Here is a 21015-nt window from a genome sequence, read left to right on the forward strand (position 1 = left end):
ATTACTTTTAATTTAATGATTAATATACAAAATCCCACCACTTATGTGTGGAGCCGACTCGGGCTTGGTATGCCACTCAAGTATCCAAGTTGCCTACGTATCCCAGCCTCACTGGAATCAGAGTCGATCGTAGTTCGGTGCACCTAAACTAAGCTACTTATGCCTAACTCCTCTAGGACACCGATCTAGACTAGATTGACTGTTTCAACAGTTTTAAGAGAAATTATTTAGTTCAAGTTGAAGATTTTATTATCCTAGGACTTCATCTAAGATGCTACATGGTCCTAGCTAAGTGCAAGACGTCCCTTTGACTAATGCAGGTTAACCTATATCCTAGGTAACTAGGCCCGTCTTATGGGAAAAAGGGGTAATTAGTGTAACTAGATCTATGACTCAATTGCTAATAATAGCAATCAGTTGTGATGAGGCTGAACTCCCTAACTCTAGGACACCCTAAAACCTAGGATACAACGCGAGGTAAGTGTTCCTAATTGGTTCTAAAGGTCCTTACGAAGAGATACCGTTATCCAATGGTTCCAAAAGCACTGATCAAATGATCTTAATTTATTAAGTAAATAATTTTTAATTTTTCAAAGATTTTCGATTCCTAACATCTAAGGAATATCAAAGGCTCCATGGTTAGCAAATTTCAGCCTTGAGTTGCATCCATGGAAGGGCATCGTGCTCTCAATCCATGTATAATTTAAGACATAAATTATAGTATATTATTGCCTGGCATGATTCTCAGGATTTCCGTGTACAGTGGACCTCGGAGCCAACAATATATTATAATTTATATGCTCAAATTATGCAGGAACGATCACAATTAGTATACGATTATGAATGCGATCTCGGCAGTTAAACCATCACAGCATAGTCAATTTACAAAGGGAATCTATAACCTCTAGGGTTTCTGTTTCAAACAATTTTAAGGTTAAATATATGATAAAAAATTAGGATTTTCTGAAAGTTTAATTAGGCGAAACCTTCACGCACTAATTAAAGGCGGAACCTTCACGTACTAACTAACATGGAAGCTTCATTATTTGGAACCTTCATGCAGTAACAAGCAGGAAAATTTAATTAGGCGAAACCTTCACGCGCTAATTAAAGGGGAAAATTAGCTAGGTGGAACCTTCACACGCTAACTAACAGGAAACTTGATTGAGTGAATTTTTTTTTTGAAGAGATTGATAATCTTTTGATTTTGATTGATTGATTTATTGATTCAGATTGATTCCTTTGAAGATTGCTTTGTCTCTTGCCGAGAAAATGGGAGTACGAGTTCCTTACTGAGGACCGGGCTCACATGATTTGCCGGGATTTTGGGTACTGACCCATTTTTGAAAGAATTAGATTCTTGCTGGGAATTGAACGCTTTGAGCATTCGCAAGCAGACTCTCTGGGAAATAGATGTTAGACTCCATTAGGGATTAGCTTTGCTGATGAGCTGACTATGGAGTAGGCTTAGCTGGGGAATTTGGAGGTTTGACTCGAGATGTGCTCGTAACCTCTCTTATCTCAACTTGTTGGAGACATTGGCACTGATTGCCTTTGTGTGCTTGACATCTTTTATGACGCAAGTCATAAAAGATGCCCCTAGTGTACTTGTGCTTCCATGACGAGAGTCTCAAGGAAAAAAAAACAATGATAGTTGAAGAAAAGATGCCTGGTTTCATGAATGCTTAAGGTTGCATAGGTTTTTTTTTTCCGGATGGAGAGAGTAGGACTATCACCGTGACGGCTGAGTCTAAGAATCTCTTTCTTGCATTGCTCACTTCTGGAGGCTTAAGGTCTCTGGTAGGTTTGAATAAGATGACTCTTGCCCCTTCTGATACCTAAATCAGGATTTACTCTGAATTTTTTTTTTAGGGCATGCTGCCCTTCTTCCAACGCCAGCGACTTCGACTTCAAAGGGAAATGACAACAAATAAATAGGAGAAACGAATTTCAAATGACTCAATCAAAGAAAACTATTACTCTAGAGACTCGACTCATTTTTTTCTTTACTCACTCTTGGATCTTATGTGTTATATGTTTTAGGGTATGGCCTAGCCACTCTAAGAGTATTTCGAATACCGTGTCAAGGGACACTACTCTCCTCCTTCGGTATTTCCTTCATGGTTATTATCCCTTTCAGATTGCTCGGTTTCAATTACCTAGATTAGAGGAGCGTCAAAATAAGCTTGCTGGCACTCCTTGGACTCTGAGATTTTACTCCGGTTGAAAGTTCTTTCTTCACCTCATTGATTCGCTCCTTGTGAGAAGTCACTGCCATTGACCATATTACCTTTCCAGGTTTTTAATCCGATGGACCGCTTGCCCTATCTTTTGCCTGGATCGCCCTTTCGGGTTTTCGATCCAGCGGGCTTGAGTACCCTGACTTTTGCCTAAGCCGACTTTTTAGTTGTCAACTTAGCGGGTGAATGATCCTAACTTTTGCCTAGGCCACCCTTACGGGTTTTCAGCCTAGCGGGTCTTCAGACTCCATCGTTTTTCTCTTTTCTTTCTGCTTTTGCCTCGAACCTTTCCTTGTTCACCAGAAGGACTTTCTAGGTGGGCGTGGGTTCAAAAGGGTTGGATATTTATTTGGTTCAAACGATTTCGACCGAATTTGGTCTAACCAGATTGCTTACATACCCCAAAAATGGAGCATCAGGTCCGCGTAGTTCGCTTTGGGTTTGGAAAAGAATGATTTAGCTTTTAACTCAAAGGTTGACCGAACCTGGAAGACCAGGTTGCCTACGTACCCTTGAAGAATTGGGGATCAGGTCTGCGTAGTTCAGACTCAAATGCCCCTGGTTTGGTTGATGGTTGAAAGAATATTTCATTTTGTTGGGGCTCAACGGAGTTTGCAAAAGGATTTTTCGAACTTGGGATTTTTGGTTTTGAAGGTTCAAACGGCCAAGGATGGCCTTCTGGTGTTCTTGCGTGAGATTTTCTCAAATGATTGAGGTTCAACAACTTTTGAATTTTTCTTCCTCTTTTTTTTAGGAGTCTGGCGACATTTCCTAGCAAGACTTCATCTGCACTGCGCAAGCTTGACTGATTGAATTCCCACTTTGTCTTTGGGATCTTGAACTAGTACTTGAGATTCTGTGATTCTTGGTCTTCTCTGAATTCTGAAGACGATTTGAAACCGACTCCACTTCTTGGGATTCCGATATTTCTAAGGAGTTGAAGTAGGGGCACGTTCCCTACTCCTTTTTTGTTATGGAGTCCATCTCCCTTTTTTATCATTCTATTTCTTTTCTTTTTTTCTCTTTTGGATGTTCTTTTTCTTCTGGTTCCCCCTTTTTCTTTTTCTTTTAATATCAGGATCGCCCCCTACTCCTTGACTGTTTTGACTTGAAATTCCATCAGAATATACGGCCCAAATATTCTTTTGGGGTTCATATTCTATGGCCTTGATTTTGTTGCGCACAAAGGTTCTCTCAATCTTTTCACTATCATCACTTGATGTCTGATGCTCCCCTTTCTGAATTTTTTGCTTTTTTGACCTGATGTCTAAAGCTGAGGGACTCTTTCATTGAATAGCACTAGGGCATGCTCCCGGTTTATCCTCATATGGCCAAGCAGAACTACTTTGAACCCTCTTAGTAGGCTTTATCGATTCTTCGTGCTCTTCGGAAGATAAAGTTTTGCCAATCTGTATTTCCCGAGTTTCAGATTTCGATACCACCATCGACAGTTTCGATTTCGTCTTCAAGTGGCTTTGCTCGACGTTCTTGCTCTCGTTTGACCATCTTTCAGATCTCGAGGAGAATTTCGTCTGCATCCTCTTCCGAGAAGGGTGTCTTAGTTTGTTCAACATTAGATCCCAGAGGAAACACAGAGGAAAATTGACATTGAAAACACATGTTCATTTCATTGAGAAGTTTATGTACATTGATGATACTCGACACGCAACATTGGGCTTTACATCAGACATAACAATGGGTTGAATGCTGACTCACCATAAGAAAGGCAAGCAAACACAAAATACTTGGACTTGACACTAACATGATTATTTGACCTACCAACTTGGACAAGAGAGTGGTTACACACACGACAAGGACGAATTTCAAAGAAATGACACTTTTTGGAGGCAATGGACTAGCGCTGAAAGTTCATGACATCGTGCCTTCATTAATGATGATAATAATTGGAGAGAGCAACCCTGGAGTTAGAATCTTAGAAGGAACGGCCTCTTTGGTTTCTGTTGACCCAGCTCAAATTGATCTTTAGCACCTGACAATGGCAAGGCTTTCTCTAGTATGATGTTTTCAAGGAGTTCAAGCTCTGACATTTTTTCTTTTTTTTCCTTTTGCAGTCAATCTACTTCCCAGCCCCAGGGTGGTATAGGAAAAGGTGGTAAGATCTGTGAATGGTTGAATGAGTTGAATGGTCCCCATGGTGGGTGGAAGAGGTGCAACATGGTCAATTGCAGGGTTCTCGGAAGCATTTGAGTTCGAGAAGAATGAGGGGATCCCCGTCTATCAGGTCCTGAATTTCATCATCATTTCCCTCATTTCGGTCAGGACGAGACTCTCAGTAGACTCAACCATCTGGGCAAGGTGAGAGGTGAAATGTGTGAAGCAGAACTGCGGTTAAGCCTTGAAGCTGGGCGAGGCCAAATGGGTTTTGAAAAGGTGAATCTTTCGAGAGCTATGATTAACCAACCGGGCAAGATTCCTATCATGGACATCACAAACACTAGGTTCAATGAGAAGAAATCGCATGGCAATGTAATGCGCAAGTTGAGACAAAAGGTAGCACCAACACATCCTTCCATTGGATAAAATCAGACAGCATAACGGCTGTACATGGAGATGGGGTACGGTAAGCACATGGTTTATCCATAACCCTAAAGGATAATGGTTACGCTTAAGGTTTTTGGAGAAAATCCGGCAGCATAACTACTGTACAAGGAGGGTCTCGGCAACCAAGCATAAAGAATACACCGACACGGTCAAGATGAAACAGGGCTCTCAGCAAGAACACACACTGGTAGTGATAATGGCAAAGTAGACCCATAATTGGCATGCGGAGCGATCGGATCAAGATCGATCAAAGGATCAAGCTCAGGGAAGATGGATCATGGTTATAAAGATAATGATGTGAAACCAATGATCTGATCATAATCCAAAAGACGGATGGATGGGAAAAATGGATTAGATTAGGAAAGGAAACCTAACTATGAAGCAGGCCCTAATCTAGTAATAAATATATATACATATATATACATCATAACCAGGGACACCAGTCCTAAATATAATCCCGCAGAGTCAAGACACTTGACTCAAGATAGACATGTGAGTGTACTAGGACCGCGTCTGTAGCCACATAAAGTGAGCTACTCTAGTCTAAAAAATAGGATAAGGTCCCTAACTCTAGGCTCCACATGTGTAAGCAACACATATGTTCGTCCATAAATGCAAACAAAAGGACCATGCAATATATAGAGAGAGTAATGTCGCGAGGTCTACCTGGCTGGGTGCATAGTTATTTGTATGCTGTGACTATCGCCCAGCATACGAACTATGTCCGTTTTACACACAAGGTGTCCAGGTGTTGAGATACTACTGGTGCGGTGGCACTAGAAGGCGGGTATAGCCCTCACGGCTCCTACTTATAGTATCTCTCCGAGAGTAACCTGATAGTGTATCCACAGCAGAAAGTAACCACAAAACAGATAATATATGCAAATGATGGAAGTGAGTGTGTGAGCCCTTGTTTTATTTACGCACCTATCTGGTGCCCCTGGCATTCTAACGGAAAAGGTTCCCATTTAAAATGATTTTAGTCCAAATTTCTTCCAAGATTAGTAAAAATTGCATTTTTACAGAGTTGGGCAATGTTCCAAGAAACTCCCCAGCAGAGTCGCCAGCCTGTGGATCCTGATCCCGAGGACAGGGCGAGGGACACGAGGTCCCACGTCAGTCCTCTAAGATCTCCACAATGTGAAGGAGAGCTCTACCAAGGAACTCTCGAAATGATGCCACTCACAGCATGGGTGGCGATATAAATGAGATACCTCTCGATTCAAGGACCAGCCCGGAACCAAGATGTACCTATAACAAAGAAGAGTCGCCATCCAAGGAAGTAGGCCCTGGATCCCATGAAATACTCTGTTGCAACGGATAACCAGAGATACAAAAGTCCGTGCCTGATGACGAATGGGGAAGGTATTAAGCGCCCCCAATTCGTCCAAGTGCAAGCACCTGGTCTCTTATGCCATTTTTAATTAATTTTGAAGAGTTTTGGGCTAAAATCATGTGAAATGGGAACGAGCACCCCCGAAGAAACGTCTATCTAAGCATGCATGACTCGGGGATGGGCAAAAGAAAATAAACATCCAAATCCAACTCACCGCATCTACTCCTAACCCATCACATCTAGGAAAGCAATAACATCTGCATGCACAGCTACAGCTAAGCAAGTAATAGCAGATATGATAAGCAGATAAGCAGAAAAGCAGTAAATATCTACAGCTAAGCATGTGAAACTAAACGCACAAGGAATAAGCAAGCTGAAAGTAAACACATAAGGAACTAAAGACGAACACACGATAAACTAAAAGATGTGAGGGAAGAAAGGAATCAGAGAATAGACGGTATGCGCAAACCCAAAATGCCAAGGAAAAGAAAATGGGACTCAGGGAGCGATTCTAAAGGAATCGAGCTCAGTGATCCTGATCCGCTAAAGATCGGACAAGTCTCGCGATCGTCATAGCCTATCGTTGGGCTCAGTGAGGACAATCCCTGTAAAGGGGCCACGCTACGTCATCGCCCATCCCAAAACCCGATAAAACGTCGAAAAACCGATAAAACCGGCAAACCACGATCAAAATCGGAAATGAAATGAAAGGAAGGCTCCGAGTGACCTGGCAATCACCATCCTTGCCCATTTTGGTTTTTGTATTTTTGAGAAAAGCTTGAAAGATATTTTTGGATGCTGAAATGATCTTTTTGAAGGGTTTAAATGATTTTATTGAAAAGTTTGACTGAACTTGGGATGATGATCCCAAGCTACCTACGTACCCTGTAAAAAGGGATCAAGCGAACGTAGTTCAAAACAGCTTTTCGAAAAACGCTTTTGAGAGCTTTTTGATGTTTTTTGGATTTTTGTTATTTTGATTTTTATGTATTTTTATCCCTTTTGATCGAAAGGGGGTTTTGGCTCAAGAGGTTGCCGTCCGTCATCGCCTAAACCCGACGATTGTTCCCAAAATCGATGGGGATCCCGAAACGCAAGGAGAATCCCAAGGAACATGTGAAAAGATGAACCCAAAGAAGGACAGAAATTAATCCCTAACCCTATAGAAAATTATCATCTCGGAGAGGGAGGAACCCTTGAGTCCTGTAAGAAAGGACGGCCTCCAAGAAGGGAAAATCCCTATACCCTGTAAGGATCCCAAGAAGAGAAGAGGATGTGAAGGGCAAAGGGTTGGCTCAAGAATCATTCCGTCTTCGCCATTTTACCCCTTTTACAATGCCAAGACCAAAACTCTAAACTAACAAAATTCAAAGATCACACCTCCCTCCGTGTTAGTAGGATGCACATACTGAGTTCAAAATTGCGGGAACTGAAGCTTAAGGCCAAATCACGCCATTGTGCCATTTGTAAACGAAGTAAAGTTATGGCCTGATTTTCCCCTTATAAACCATTTCATAGTCTATTCCTCACAGAAAACCTGCTTGTATATAGGCATAAACTTAACACCAAGCCCCTAAATTAATACCATGATACTAGAAAACAGGGTAGATATCAACACAAATTTTGACAATGCAAATGGGGTTAGAGATATTACCTGAATGTTAGAATTTTAACAAGAAGAAGATGTTGAAGAATTGATCTTAGCGTTGATAAGATTGACGAAGAAGATGACCAAGCCTCGCTCTAGAGCTTTCGGGTTTAAATGGAAACAGTCTAGCACGAGGGTTTAGAAAATGGGTTAGAATTTAGTGGCAGTGGTGGATGGGGAAGATAAAAGGGTCGATCGGAGATGGGATGGCCGGAGTGGGGTCGATCGGAGATGAGATGGGTTTTGTTGAGATGGAGGTGGAGAGGGAAAAAGGAAGTGGGTTTGGATATGAGTTTTGAAGGAGGAGATGAGGGTGAGATGAAAATGGATTTTGGGATCTTGAGAGAAGGGGTTGCAGAGATGATGGAGCTGGGAGAGGTTGACAGATTTAATGGAGTTATTGGTCGGAGCCGTGCCGGAACGGCCAGAGATGGTGGAGAAGATGGTGGGTTTTCAAAGAAATAAAAATAAAATGGGTTTGAGAGTGATGATTGCAGAAATGGAGGTGGCTGAAGGTGGTGGTGTAGAGAGGGTGGCGAAGAAAGGAAGAAGGGTTTGGGAACAGGGTTTGGCAGGGAGATGGTGGTCAGAGAAGGTGGGAGTGGCCGGATTCCGGTGGGGTTTGCCGGAGATTGGGTTTTGGGTAAGGGCTCGAAGTGGGTTTGGAGGTGGGGAAGTGGTGGCCGAGGGAGTGGTGGAGACGGTGGACGGTGTAGATGGAGGTGGCAGCAAGATGAAGATCCCTCTTCCCTCTCTCTGCTCCTCCCTCTCTGTAGCTCCTCTGTTTTTTTTTTTTTTTTTTAATGGTGGTGTCGGTGGGATGGGGAAGATGGTGGAGGTAGCAGGAGGGTAGAAGAGGAAGAGGGTTTGGGTTGGTTTGGTCGGATTCCGGCAAGCTTGCCGGAATCAATGGTGGTGGTGGTCTCTCCCTCTCTCTCCCTTGGTGGCTGCTGTTGGTGTTGTAGAGGGGGGGAATGAAGATGGTGGCGAAGAGATTCGGTGGTGGTGGTGGCGATCGGATAGAGCTGGTGGCTTGGTGGGTATGATGGCTCCCTCTTTTCTCCCTTCCCCCTCTCTGCTCCTCCCTCTCTGCAGCTCCCAGAGATGGAAAAAAATCTCCCCCTCCCTTTGAAAACCCTCGTTCGATCCCTTTTGTTAGGGAAATGATATATTCCACCCCCTTTTGTCCCTTGGACAACCCTCTTCAAGTGTATTTATGACTACTCTTTTTAACTACGAAGGGCGGTTGGGTAGAAAATGGGGGGGGGGGTTAACATTTAGCTCTTATTTGTTTCGGGTTGGGTTACTAACTTAGGATCATGTCGGGTTCGGATATTTTGGGAAACTTTAAATTTGGTTCCGGACCTTAGGTTTCGGGAACTTGAGACTTGATTCGGGGAGACAGTGAATTCGGCTTCGGGACTCGGATTTCGGGATTTATTCAAAAAATAAATAAATATTTCTTTTGGAAAATTGGGGCTAGGTCAAAATGGGATGTCTACACTAGAAAACCCCCGGGTCAGGCAAAATGACCGAAATACCCCTATACCAAGTAAAAATGAAAAAATACCCCCGAGTCGTGCAAAATGACTAAAATACCCTTATGACATAAAAATGATCAAAATAACCTCATATAGGGTAAAATGACTAGAATACCCCAAGATTATGGAAAATTACTGAAATACCCTTATATCAAGTAAAAATGACCCATGGATCATAAAAATGACTAAAATGACTAAAAATACCCTCATGAGATAAAAATATGCCATATTGGGTAAAATGACTAGAAAACCCCCGCTCCGGGTCAGGCAAAATGACCGAAATACCCCTATACCAAGTAAAAATGAAAAATACCCCCGAGTCGTGCAAAATGACTAAAATACCCTAATGACAAAAAAATGATCAAAATAACCTCTTATAGGGTATAATGACTAGAATACCCCAAGATCATGAAAAATTACTGAAATACCCCTATATCAAGTAAAAATGACCCATGGCTCATGAAAAATGACTAAAATGACTAAAAATACCCTCATGAGATAAAAAAGATAAAAATACGCCATATTAGGTAAAATGACTAGGATACCCCCAGGTCATAAAAATGACCGCAATACACCTATACCGGGTGAAAATGACCAAGTACCCTGAGTCATGGAAAATGACTAAAACACCCTTATGACATAAAAATGATCAAAACAGCCCTATATAGGGTAAAATGACTAGAATACCCATGGATAATGGAAAATGGCTGAAATGTCGTTATGTCAAGTATTTTTGGGCTTATTGATTTTGTTAGATTTCAAATTCAAATCCAAAGAGCATCCAAACAAAAAAAATTAATTTAGATTTGAAATCCAAATCTATACGTGGTCATCCAAACAACATTATTTATAAATTTGTGAATTTTAAAATTTTGGATTTTGAATCCATGGATTTTGGAAATCCAAATTCACCTCCAAATCCAAATCCAAGGGGTATCCAAACGGGCCCTTACATTATAGATAGAATCATGGTATTAGACTGCTGTAAAAATTTCAAAGGTGTTTGTTAAGATTTGATGCCAATTAAAATTCACACAAAATTCGGATAAAATCAATGAATCAATTAAAAAGTAGATTAAATGGTATTCTAAAATCATGTACAAATTCCAGTAGATATAAAATAGGTTATATGAATTACTGTCAAAATTTCAAGACCTAATAATTAATGCTCCTTCATAAAATCCATTTTTTAATAAAAAGGGGATTTCGTTTCCTAGGAATTAAAACCCAAGTTTTTAAAAGAAAATTGTGAAATCATATTAAACCTTTGTAAAATATTTTGAACATTTTTCACTAACCTTCCAATGGCCTAAACTACTGGTTTGTAGGAAAAAGATTCGAAATTTTATTAATTTAATATGAAAAAGAATTACGACACTTAAAACGAAGAAGCGATGAGAAAACAAATAAAAAAACTTTTTTTTGAAAAAAACATTTCATGAGAAATTCAATTTATTATTGATCATTAATTCTGGAGAGTTTCATCAATTTTAAAAATCTTTTGATATTTATTAAAAATGGCCAAAATTTAAAATAATTTAAAACAGGATTAAAAAATTCAAAAAATCCAAAAAATTTTGGGTGGTCTGGAAATCAAAAAGTTGGTTTGGAAACAAGATTTCACAAATTGTGGACATGGTTTGATATACTTTTTGGCTTCGTTCATCAAGAAATAACCCCTTTCGGGGTTATTTTATGAAAAATAGAATGAAATTAAAACGGTCAAACTGCGATTGGAAATTAAGTTTTCGGTAGTATTTTATTTTATAGAAATCCCAAAAAATATCAGTTTTTAAAGAAACTCACGTTTTCAAACACTTGCTTTGATAATCCGATTTAAATCCATATTGAATAAAAAACGAAAGAAAATCATTACTAAATGGAGGCAAATTAATTTTTTGGTGAAATTTTGGATTTTGAAAACTTATAATCTATATTATAACATACTGGAATTTCAAGAAAAAATTCATTGATTTGATCTATGAAAAGTAAAATCCTAGCATGCTTTTCTACTTTTGATATTACAAAGATAAATATCCTACCGTTGATTGCGCTCCTTGTCTCTAGGGTGCGTAGATCCGAGGTATACGCTTTGTCGCACCATTTTATATGATGAAGAAGACCCAAAGAACACCCCAAAGATCATTGATGTGTGATTTGTTGAAGAAGAAAAGGGAATTCAAGAATCCCTTTTGTGAACAACCCTTGAGAGAGATGAACACACTTCAAGAGAGAAGATGTTTTTTTTTTTTTGGGAGGAGAGAGAAAAATGACGAATTTGAATTTTTTTGGATCATTCTTAGGATTGTTTGCTTTGATTTTTATACAAAAAAACTAGGGTTAAGAGAGAAATAGTAGTTTCCAATGTGAGAGCTTCATTTTTGGCTTGTTTCCAATTTTCCCCACTTTCTTTCTTTCTTTCTTGTTTCTAAATTGGATTTAATTCCAATCTTAATTTCTTGTCAATCAAGACATGCTATTCTTCATTCCACATTGCTTCTTTGGAAGAGAACTTTTTAAGCAATCATTCCTCTTTTCTTTTTTTATTCTTTTTAATTTTCTTTTAACAAATATGATGTCACCATTGTGAACCCACATGAGCTCCATCTTTGCGGGCTTTAGACCAATGGGCCATTTTCACACGGGTATTGGGTTTTTCCGTAAAATTCAATAAAATCTTTCTAAATTCAACATTCTATATATGGACCCAACCCATTTGACATTTATGGTGCATCCCTCACACATGATCGGACCATCTTTTTTGGAAAACAACTTTTCGGACCAAAATGCTCCTATTTGACTGTTAGACATCCAAATGCGACCAAAATACCCTCAGATTGGTTCACCCCTAAAGGGAAAAATTAAAAATGAAAAGTCTTTGTGATCAAACTTAAAAAATAGAAACTTTTAAAATTGGATCCTTTCGGTGAGCAATATTAAACAGGATCATTTGGTATCCCCTGAAAATACCCAAAATGCCCTCAACACTTAGAATTTCCAAATTAAGCGAAATCCCTGAGAAATTCAAAATTTAGCAGGTTTTTCAAAATTTAGGAAATCATTCATAATCTCTCAGACATATTTCGGGGATCAAAAGAATTACACAGGAAAAGACCAAATTACCCCGAGGTGCTAGAATTTGGCGAGACTAGGGAAAACCCTGAGAAATTCCAAAAATAGCAGATTTCCGAAAATTTATGAACGGACTCAAGATTTCTTAGACACAACTTATGGACCAAATATGATATGTTGGAAATGTCTAAAATACCCCCGAAGTGCAAGACTAAGAGAAAATCTTGAGAGATCTAAATTTAGCAGGTTTTCCAAATCTTACGAAATTACTCATAATCCATCAGCCGTACCCTCGAGATGGTTTTGGATATATGAGAAATGATTGAAATATCCATAAGATGATGAAAATGTGGAAGCCCCATGAGTTTCTAAAAATAGCAGCTTTTTCAAAATTTGTAAAATCACTCAAGCTTTCTCAAATATAACTCGAGGGTCAACCGAGACACACCGGGAATGACCAAAATACCCCTGTAGTGTAAAAATGGGCGAAAATGAGGGAAACCCCAAAAATTCTAAAAATAACAGATTTTTTCAGTTGGTTGGAAACTTGAATTTTCATCTTCTAGATACCATTGGAATACCCTAGAAACCTTTAGGATCGCGAATCAACTTCAGAATTCCTTCAACGAGGCGAAATCTACCCTAAAATGCACAGATGCCTAATCCTAAGTGGAATGCGGACTCGAGACTTGATAAACTACCGAATCTTTTGGTTTTTAAAGTATAGCAAAATGGGGGTGTCTACAGATGCCCCTCTTTGGTAGAGATGACGTAGTCATCGAATACCAAAGCAAAAGTGACAGAGCCATTTTGCGCAGCTTTAATCAACAAAGGACTCTAGACAAAATGCAACCTAGACGCAAACATATACTACCTAATGCAAGACCCTAAACAAAGTCCTAGAATTGAAATGTAATAAAGAATCATTTATTCTTGCTACCATGAGATGGTAGTTCAGAATAAATGAAGAAATGAATCCAATCTAAGAGCGAAAATCAAGCAACTTAGAATGAAAAAGAATCCCAATGCGGTGCTGTTCACAAACAGGCAATGAGCGAATGAGATATCATTTTCGAATGACTTTTGAAGAGAAGGAACAAAGATCGTTCTCAAACAGTTTTTAGAAGAAAATGAGACACCGTTCACAAGCGGGCTCAAGGAGGATAAGAGACCATTCACAAATGGACTTGGAAAACAAGACACAGTTAACAAACAGGCTCAAAGAGGATATGAGGCCATTCACAAATGGACTTCAAAAATGAGACACCGTTAAAAAAAGGGTTCAAAGAGACCATTCATAAATGGACTCGGAAAATGAGACACCGTTCACAAACGGGCTCAAAGAGGATAAGAGACCATTCACAAATGGATTCGAAAAATGAGACACCGTTCACAAACGGGCCCAAGGAGGACATGAGACCATTCACAAATGGACTTTGAAAATGAGACACCGTTCACAAACGGGCTCAAAGAGGATAAGAGACCATTCACAAAATGACTCGAAAAATGAGACACCGTTCACAAACAGGCTCAAAGAGGATAAGAGACCATTCACAAATGGACTCGGGAAATGAAACACCGTTCACAAACGGGCTCAAGGAGGACATGAGACCATTCACAAATGGACTCCGAAAATGAGATATAGTTCACAAACGGGCTCAAAGAGGATATGAGGCCATTCACAAATGGACTCGGAAAATGAGACACCGTCTACAAACGGGCTCAAAGAGGATAAGAGACCATTCACAAATGGATTCGGGAAATGTGACACCGTTCACAAACGGGCTCAAGGAGGACATGAGACCATTCACAAATGGACTCAGAAAATGAGATACCGTTCACAAACGGGCTCAAAGAGGATATGAGGCCATTCACAAATGGACTCGAAAAATGAGACACCGTTCCCAAACGGGCTCGAAGATAAGAGACCATTCCCAAATGGATTCAAAAAATGTGATATCGTTTCCAAACGGGTTCGAAGAAGATAAGAGACCATTCCCAAATGGACTCGAAAAATGAGACACCGTTCACAAACGGGCTCAAAGAAACAAGATAGCTTCGATTGATGAATTCAACAACGAAGAATTTAGAAATTTTTCATGAATTTGAATTTGACGTAAGATTGGATTTGATGAATTTTAGATTTTTTGAACTCAATGAAATCAAGGATAATAGAGATTGTGCCGATAAAGATATTGGAAACTAAGACTTTGACGAATGATGATACGACAAACCTTAGGAATGAAGAAGCATGACTAACGAGAATGGTTTAGGAACACTTTCATGAAGCTTCAACAAGATTTTTCGCAAAGAGACTGTTGGTCTTGTCTTCTGGGAATTTTGATAACTGAAACCTTGATCTAAATACTTGAAATTGGTAATCCAGAACAATGGCTCTCTTAGATACTAACATGAAAAGTGGTATTTGCCTCTTGACAGGTGTTTAGATAAACATTTCTTGACCAGGATAGTATTTAACTAACTGAAGGAAATTCTGAATTTTAATGGTTCATCTTTCTAAGAAATTGGCTCAACCACCATTGCATCTGAGGTTCTTCCAAGCTTAAGGTGCCTTCCTAGGGTATGATCTTCTTACTAGAACTGGGCTTTCTGATGTTTCTACTTCTGAATTCTTCTGAGTTGATCTTCTTTGAAATGAAGCTATTTGACTAGATTCTCGAGCTCTTTCAGGTACAATCGCAGAGAGCTGACGAGGCCAGGCCTCCTTTACCGAGACAGCTGCATCATTCGGACATAAGGACGACAATTGACTCTTTCTAAAGAGAAAACTTAGATAAAAGGCACTACTCAAAGGATTGAGGAGCTCTGAAGGAGTGAACTTAGAATAACAAAGATTGACTGACTATACTAACAAATAGAGTCATGCTTCTGACTTAGTTAATATTTTGTTTGGTAAGTCTATTCTTTTGAGGAATAGTTTCCCAATTGGTAAACACTGGATTTTTTCCTTAAAACAGTAATGCCTCAAGGATTTAATTACGACTCCTAAGATTGCTTAGCTTCAATGCCCCTAGTTTTGAGGATGGCACTTGAATTTGCCTGAACTTCTATTGATCTTCAGTCTTGATACCGGTTGTAGCCTTCTTACAATGATTCTCTTACCGTGACCAAGTCACCTCTTCGCGGTTTTTAACTTGGCAGACCGTGTTAGCCTTAACTTTACCTGAACCACCTTTCTAGGTTTTCGATCCAGCAGGCTATCCCCTTAGCTTTTGCCTAAGCCGCCCTTTCGGATTTTCAACTTACCAGGGGAATGATCTTAAATTTTGCCTAGACCGCCCTTTCAGGTTTTCAGTCTAGCAGATCTTCAAACTCCGTTCTTTTTTTTTCTTTTTCACTTTTTGTGTTTCGGGACCTAGATCATTAATTATGAACACCGGAAGGACTTTCTAGGTAGGATATGACTTTTCAAAGAATGGCTTAAGGTTCAACAAAGATTTCGACCGAACCTGTGAACAGGTTGCCTACGTATCCCAGGGTAGGAATCAGGTCGTGCGTAGTTCAGGGCGGATGCCCCTAGTTTGAAGATAAATTGTTTGAAGGTTAATTGATTTTTCTTTTTTTCTTTCTTTCTGGAATGATTGACTTCTCTTCTTTTGGAACTTGTCCCTCTTTTTTTTCTGGAACGATTGAATTTCTTTTCTTTTGAAATGACCGAACTCGGTTTTACCGAGCTGCCTACGTACCCCAATGTAGGGATCAGGCTTAGCATATTTTCGGGCGGATGCCCCTAGTTTGATGAGTTTTGAAGAAAATTTCATTCAGGTTCGAAGGGTTTGCAAACCGGTATTCGTTTGATGCTGGGTTATGATTTTGGGATTTATTCGGCCAAAGGAGGCCTTCCGATGGTCAGATTGAGAATCGATCTAGGTTACTAGAGTCCATTTGGTACTGATTATTTTTTTTCCTTTTTTTTTCACAGAGTTTGATGGCATTTCCCGTAAGAGATAATGATTCTTCTTCCTTCTGGATATTGATAAGTTATTTGACTTTGAGAGTGCATACTGGTTTTTGGACATCATTTCATCATTGAATCGGTGGCCCTTGACATTTTGATGATCGCTCTGAGATGATTTCTCTTGCACTTTTCATATTGAATTTGATGGGTTTACATTCTCACTGGTGAAACCTGTGACCGGGGCCATTGACTGGAGATATGGAAGTTGTTTCCAATCCATGCCCCTTGTATAGTATGTGACATTCACTTCGTTTATTCTTTCTTGAACCTTCTATCTAGGTCTTTCTCTTGGCATTAATGGTAGCGCTTACTGGACCATCTCTTTATTCTCGAAATAGGTTTATCAATTCCTCACACTCTTTAGAGGGTAATGTATTTTCAATCGGCATTCACTGAATCAAAGTTTCAGTGCCAATGTTTATCACTTCAATTTCATCTTTGAAAGGTTGGGATTGGCGCTCCTCCTCTTGTTCAAGTAATTGCTGTGACTTAAGTGGAGTTTCGTCAATTTTATCCTCATTTGAGGAGGGAGTCTTACTTTAAGATCAGAAGTATACTTAAGAAACAGACACAAATGAACTATTGGGACTGAAATTTTATTTAAAGAAAAAGCTATTACATCTGACGACCTATCCTGAACATGCTCAGGATTCACAACTCTAAATAAAAAGAAAAGCAAAAGATAACTTGCCTGGACTAGGCATTGACCTTGAACTGTAAGACCGGACTCAACAATTGTACTGACCATGATGACTGACTCAACATAAAATAGTAAATGACTAAAACTTTAACCGCTGCAACTGTCTAGCTTTGGAGGCTCGGCGAAGGCTGGTTCACATCAGGGTAGCAGCTACTAGAATATCTTCACTGCCTGTATCTTCTTCTTCTTCAAAAGGATCTGACCCAGATGTTCAGAGGTAGGTTCTAAGGCACAGATAAGAGTGAGAGGATCAAAATTTGGGTCTCCTATGGTTATAGCATTGACAGCAGCAGCAGGGTTTTCATGACCAGGTAATGGATTATTGGTAGCATTGGGTCTTGGCTCGAACACAAGGCCTCTATTGTCGAGCAACCTTTGGATTTTGAATTTTAGGGCAATGCAATTATCAGTGAGATGGCCAGAATTTCTATGGTATTCGCAATGTTGATCTACTCTCCAATTTGCTGGCAAGGGATTGGGAGGAGCCCTAATGTCTGTTAGGGTTATGCGACCTGAGGCTGGACACTCCTTGAGTATCTCAGATGGTGGAAGAGGGAGAGGGGTAAATTCTGTCTGGGCCTGTGGTCGAGGTGCAGGAGCAGGTTGGGTATAGTCCATCACCATGGGGTTCTGAGGTTTTGGAGGCTGAGGCTTGGAGCGGGAAAGGTTATTAATTTCAGCTGATGGAGGCTTCCTGAATTCTCTGGTATTCGGGTTACTTCGGTTAAATACTCCTTGAGCCATAGCTTCCTCAATCTGTGTGCCTGCTACGATGAAGTGTTTGAAATCCGGCTAATATTGGAGAGACATGTGATATTAGAGCTGAGAGGATATATTCTTCATAATCATCTGGACATGTTCTTCTTCAGAAGGGCGCTCCATCATCTGCGCCGCTAACCTTCTCCATCCTTTCACAAAAGTTAGGAAAGACTCCTTCGTATCTTGTTTGGTCCTCTGCAGATCTTTTTTAGTGATCTCGGTGCCATCATCATACTTGAACTGTTTGATAAATTGTTCCCCTATGTCTTTCCATGTCTTATAACGGGTTTTGTCTAAGACCATGAACCATCTTCTAGTAACTTTAGTGAGGAAAACAGAGAATAGTTGGGCCATTTGCTCGGGAGATAGGCCTTGAGGCTGACACATGATGGTAAACATCTGCAAGTGAGTGATGGGACAACCAATGCCGTCGTATTTGTCGAAGTCTAGCATCTGGAAGTTTGTCGGGAGACGGACTTCAGGGAACAATGTGAGGTCACTCGGATTGAAACCTCCTTGATCTTGACAGTGCATATCTTGAACCTGCTTGGTAAGACTGTCCAATTTTTCCATAACCGACCTATCAACCATCGATTGAGGAAGTTTACTGTGATTTTCGTTGTACTGCTTTTTCTCAAACTCTTCTTCAATTTTATCTGGGATAGGGATGAACATTGGCTGGGCTGGTGCTGCAGAAGTAGTTGTATGGTGCATAGGCTCTTTACCTTTTAGAACTGGAAGGCGATGGCCCGAGTTTCTCAGCAAGTTGGGCTTTGATGGCCTGATTTTCATCTTTGATCTCTTGTAATTGCTGGAGAACTAAGGCAAGAGTTTCAGCAACAGTAGCAAGCGGAGGATTCTCTTGGTTTTCTGCCATGGGTGAGGAGAAAGAAGGGGACGCTGGAGTTCTCACAGAGGGTGGTGGAGAGACAGATTTCCTCTCCAACCGTGAAGAAGTCCGAACCCAAGGAGTGGTAGACTTAGCTATGGTGCCAACTTCCTGTCATGGAAACAATGAACCCAAGGTATATGAGCTTGACATTCATGGAGTGTTTCTTCTCAATGACTGAAAAAGATTATGGAGTAAGCAAGTAATTGGGACAATAAGATGAATCCTAAAGGACCAAAACATGACAATGATGACAAAATCGTATAAGGAAATGCCCCTAGTTCAAGGATCATGAGAGTGAACTCTGAAGGACTTAGCAAAATATTCTTGAAAAAGGTTGCCCTTAGAGTAAGAAGAGACTAAGGGTACAAGTACGATCAGATCATCAAGATTGCACAATCAAATGATTGAGACACAATTCCTGCCAATTGAGAAAGGGAATGAAAACATAATCGAATCCCACAAGAGGCGAATGATAGACACATGATCAAAAGATGAGATTGCATAGGATTGCTTTCAACGGGTAGATCAGGAATGGCTAATCCTATGGGATCTTAGGCAAGATGGAATTTATATCCTAATCTCAAAGGGAAAGTTTTTTAATCTTCGTACATTTTAACAGTGTTACTTGAAGACATCAAACCCTAATCCTAATCTAGCGGAGTGGAGAGAGGATCTCGACTCAAGACTTTGTTAGTGTTCCTAAGAACCGATCGTAGCCATTGTAACATGGACTACGGCATAATCTAGACACCATTGAATAAGATATCCTAATCTAAGCTCACACACGTGATGCACGTGTGTTCGTATACTATATGCATGTGTGGGGTAATCTAGGGGTAAGGCCAAGAGTTCCCTTAGCGCGAATCCGTGCTCAATATACTGTACCAGTGTCCGGCGTATCAGTACGTGAACAAGGGATCTGTTTACGCACCATAAAGGTAGGCTAAGAGTGGAATGCTTCTCTAGCACAGAGGCACCGGGTGATGAAATCCCAGTCAACCATGCTAGATAACACTCCGGGTTCCTAAAATAGGACGTGTGTGCATGTGAGATGCAAGGGTTTAGATGCAAGTGATGTAAGTGTGTGCAATAAGTTTGCGCAATCTATGATGCCTATAGGTTTTGTTAGATTAAATTTGAGTAAAATGTGATGAGAAAATAAAACATACAAACTAATCTAACAAGTATAAGATATACGATAAAGTTTTTTATGAGCCAGTTAAAATAAATTCAAACGAATTATCTTTTGAAATTTTAATGAAGTTAGGTGATCCCCAGCAGAGTCGCCAAACTGTGGGACCCGATCCCGCGAGATGGGTGGGGTGCGAGCCGTCGCGCTCTCTCTTGGTCTCTCGTACCCACGCGAATGGCGTGTGCTTTTTATTATTGATTTCAATTACCCAACCAAGCAGGGAGCAACTAAGCCCTAGGGTGAAAACAAACGTGCAACCCAATACCCATAAGGGCAGGGGTAAGCCGCCGAGCCTAGCAAGGTGTGATTTAATTCATCTTTTCCGTGAACTTGGGATCACTAAGGCAATCTGAATTCCACGCAAAAGAGTGACAGAGTCGCCACCTAGATTAGGGATCTAGGACCCATAATTGATCAGAAATCTAGACTCGTTACCTGGTTACGAGAATGGAAGGTATGAGGAGTTACCACCACATGCACCATTCCTGCCCGATAATCGGTCTTCAATTTCAAAAGTTAACTCTTTTGAATTTCTTTTAAATGGCTCATTTAACTCTATATTAATGTGCGAACTACGTGACATACATCCTAAGATCTAATTTTAATGTAATTCCTAAATGTGTATCTTGATTTTCTTAATTTGTTTGAATTCAGTCTAACTGAAAGTTCTCCTAAAATTCTAATTTCATGCAAAGTCCTAAGTGATTTAATTACTTTTAATTTAATGATTAATATAGAAAACCCCACCACTTATGTGTGGAGCCGACTCGGGCTTGGTATGCCACTCAAGTATTCAAGTTGCCTACGTATCCCAGCCTCAGTGGAATCAGAGTCGATCGTAGTTCGGTGCACCTAAACTAAGCTACTTATGCCTAACTCCTCTAGGACACCGATCTAGACTGGATTGACTGTTTCAACAGTTTTAAGAGAAATTATTTATTTCAAGTTGAAGATTTAATTATCCTAGGATTTCATCTAAGATGCTACATAGTCCTACCTAAGTGCAAGACGTCCCTTTGACTAATGCAGGTTAACCTATATCCTAGGTAACTAGGCCCGTCTTATGGAAAAATTGGGTAATTAGTGTAACTAGG

This window comes from Tasmannia lanceolata, unplaced genomic scaffold (assembly GCF_043159265.1).
Source record: "Tasmannia lanceolata isolate RefF3 unplaced genomic scaffold, GAP_Taslan_0.1 ptg000006l, whole genome shotgun sequence".
In the NCBI taxonomy this organism is placed as follows: domain Eukaryota; kingdom Viridiplantae; phylum Streptophyta; class Magnoliopsida; order Canellales; family Winteraceae; genus Tasmannia; species Tasmannia lanceolata.